Source organism: Hypanus sabinus, unplaced genomic scaffold, assembly GCF_030144855.1.
Source record: "Hypanus sabinus isolate sHypSab1 unplaced genomic scaffold, sHypSab1.hap1 scaffold_794, whole genome shotgun sequence".
Taxonomy (NCBI): Eukaryota; Metazoa; Chordata; class Chondrichthyes; order Myliobatiformes; family Dasyatidae; genus Hypanus; species Hypanus sabinus.
The window spans coordinates 140,672-143,809 of record NW_026781645.1 but is presented as its reverse complement, the minus strand read 5'-3'; the positions used below and the strand labels follow the sequence as shown (position 1 = coordinate 143,809).

At 51.6% G+C, this 3,138-nt stretch overlaps 1 long non-coding RNA gene across 1 annotated transcript; it reads right to left on the bottom strand.

The window, feature by feature from the left end:
- Nucleotides 1-325: 325 nt before the first annotated feature.
- Nucleotides 326-2,074, bottom strand: LOC132390156 (uncharacterized). The gene is made up of 3 exons (XR_009510809.1): nt 1,979-2,074; nt 1,523-1,587; nt 326-576 (listed from the first exon to the last, which is right to left on the bottom strand). It is a non-coding gene; the product is annotated as an uncharacterized LOC132390156 (long non-coding RNA).
- Nucleotides 2,075-3,138: the final 1,064 nt, after the last annotated feature.

Below are 3,138 nucleotides of genomic sequence, written 5' to 3'. Positions count from 1 at the left end.
GGGGAGAGGTGAAAGAGGGAGGTAGAGGGTGCAGAAAGAGCGGGCCGGGGGAATGGAGGGAAAGAAGGGGATGGACGAGGAGATACGTGAAAGAAGGAGTGAGGGAGCAGAAAGAGCGGTACGGGGGAATGGAGGGAAAGACGGGGATGGACGGGGAGAGAGGTAAAAGAGGGAGGTAGAGGGAGCAGAAAAAGCGGGACGAGGGAATGGAGGGAAAGAAGGGGTTAGACAGCAAGAAAGGCTTGTCGGTACTTGGTGGAGACCATGTAGTTGCAGTAAGAGGAGGAATTGGTGTAGCACGGAAGGGCAGAATGGTGGGCAGGGAATCTGGAAGGATCGAGGAGTGAGAGTGAAGGGCAGACTGGGGATAGTCATTTGGTTCACGTCGCCTCCACTGGCTATTGACAGAGACCCTGGATATTTTCAGGAATATGCGGGAACAAATGTGCCGATTTCTCGCAGATGAAAGGCCAATCAACATCGCAAGGGTACTTCCTTTCGACTGATGTCGGATCACACTGACTGCAAGGGGGCTTTCCAGAGGACCCCTTGTACAGGAGACCGGAGCTCACATTCCTGTTCAAGAGGGAAAACAATTTCAACAGAGACAAAACAGCTCCAGCAGAGAACTCGAGCCGTGACCGTCCCCAAGCTAATCCCATGATTTTTTTCTCTCCTAACAGACTGTGTCAGTCCGCAAACTCATCCCACGCAACCGCTCTCCCCCACGGCCCGGTGCCGGTACCCAGACAGATACCACGGTCCCAATGTCTACGCACAATCATGTGTCAGTTCCCAACTAAGGCACTGACCCAATGTCTCCCCACAGCCACGTATCCCCCAAACTAATCCCACAGAACAGCTTCCTCAACACAGTCCTCTGTCAGTCCCCATACGAATCGAACATGCCCACCCTCTCCCCTCTGACCTGTTTCAGTCCCCGAACAACCCCCACTCTTCCACCGTCTAATCCACCTAATCCCTCAGATCTACGTCATTTAGCAAACGAATCACACTGTTTCTCCCTCTCCTCACAGCCCGGCGACCACCTCCGAACTAATCACGTTAACCCATTGTGTACCCATCGCCCTGGACTGGTCTCCAAACTAATCCAGTTCGACTACTCTCGCCCCTCAGATCTACGTCAGTCACTAAACTAATCCGGCTGTTGCTCCCTCGCCACACAGCCCGGCGATTATCTCCGAAATGATCCCACTGAACAGCGCTCTCCCACCGACATAGGTCATACAAAAATAATCCCTGTGTACTGAACTGTCCCCGCTGCCCCATGCCAGTTTCCGAAATAATCCCACTGCCCTGTCCTTCCCCGGCATACACGTGTCAGCCCCAAAATGTTCCCACTGTATCACCCTACACTCTACCCGTGTACAGTCTACAGACAAATCACAATGCCCCTCCCTTTTCCCACCAAACTACTTCAGTCCGAAAACGAATCCCATATAATCCCATCAGCACTATCTGAATAATCAACTCTCACCCCACACATCAGTCCAAATCTTACCCGTCTTCGCATTTTCCAATCCAGTACTCTCGGTTTCTGTACACAAGATTGTTGGATACAAAGCTCTGAGAAATTAAATTTATTTGATTAATGCCAAGAATCGAAATCTATGCACGGAACTTCTCTCAGATGACTACAAAAGGAATCTGTGATGGGACGGTGTGAAGGGAGCTTCACTCTGTGCCTGACCCCGGGAGTGTGTGATGGGACGGTGCGGAGTGAGATTTACTTTGTGCCAGACCCCGGGAATGCGTAACGTCACGGCATGGAGGGAGAACCGCTCTGTGTCTGAACCCGGGTGAGTGTGAAGGGATGATGTGGAGGGAGATTCACTCTGTGTCAGAACCCGTGAATGTGTGCTCGGAAAGTATGTTGAGTGTTCAATCTGTACCTGAATCCGCGAGTGTGTGATGATTCCTGTGATATTGTGGGATCTTCCCGTGCTGTGACACATACCGCTTCATCCCTTGAATTGATTTCCAGCAGGCTTGAATCACGGCTTGATCATTCTTGTATCGCTCTGCAGAAATCTGTTTGAAGCGTGGAGACGTAATAACACCGGTTATTATTTCCGATCCAATCCTTGGAACAGTTTTGCTCTGGAAATCACAAACAAGGAACAGTGAGACACAGACTGAATCTCCCTGCACCCTTTCCCATCACACACACCCGGGGTGACGCACATACTGAATTTCACGCCACGCGGTCCCATCACGTTCACCTGAGGTCAGTCACAAAGGGAATTTTTCCGCCCCCAACATCGTCTCATCGCACATTAACAGTGTAAGGCACAATGAATCCCTCCCCAAATCATCCATCACACACTCCTGGAGACAAGACACAGAGTGAATCTCGTACCACATTGTCCTATCGCACACGCCCGGGGAGAGAAACAGAATGAAGTTCCCTCCACAATGTCCCGTCACAGATTCACAGGATCAGGCAGAGAGTGAAGTTCCCTCTACATCATCTATCACAGACTCTCCAATCAGGCACAGATTCAGGCTTCCTCTACCCCATCCCCGATACACTCACGGAGTCAAACACAAAGTGAGGGTCGTTCCACAGCAACCCATCACACACCCGGTGTGTCAGAAACAGAGGGATGCTCCCTCCACACCGTCCCAACAGTCTCTGGTTTGGACCCAGAATTAAGTTCCCTCCAAACTCTCCGATCGTGCACCCCCGTCTCTCTCTCTCTCTCTCTCTCTCCCTCCTCTCTCTCTCTCTCTCTCTCTCTCTCTCTCTCTCTCTCTCTCTCTCTCTCTCTCTCTCTCTCTCTCTCTCTCTCTCTCTCTCTCTCTCTCTCTCTCTCTCTCTCCCTCCCTCCCTTCCACAGCGTCCCATCACACATTCGCGAAGTGAGACACAGAGGTGAGCTACAGAGTTACAGAGTTAGGCGACTGTGACAGTGTCCAATCGCAAACTCCTTGGATCAGACACAGTGTAGTTCCTTAAGCACCGTCCGCTTACTGACACCCGGAGGAAGCCATGGAGTGAAGCTCTTTCTCACTCTCCAATGGCACAGGCGCTGGGTCGAAAACAGTGTACACCGTTCGCACGGTCTCATCACACTCTCTCGGGATCAGACAGAGTGAATCTCCCTCCACAGCGTC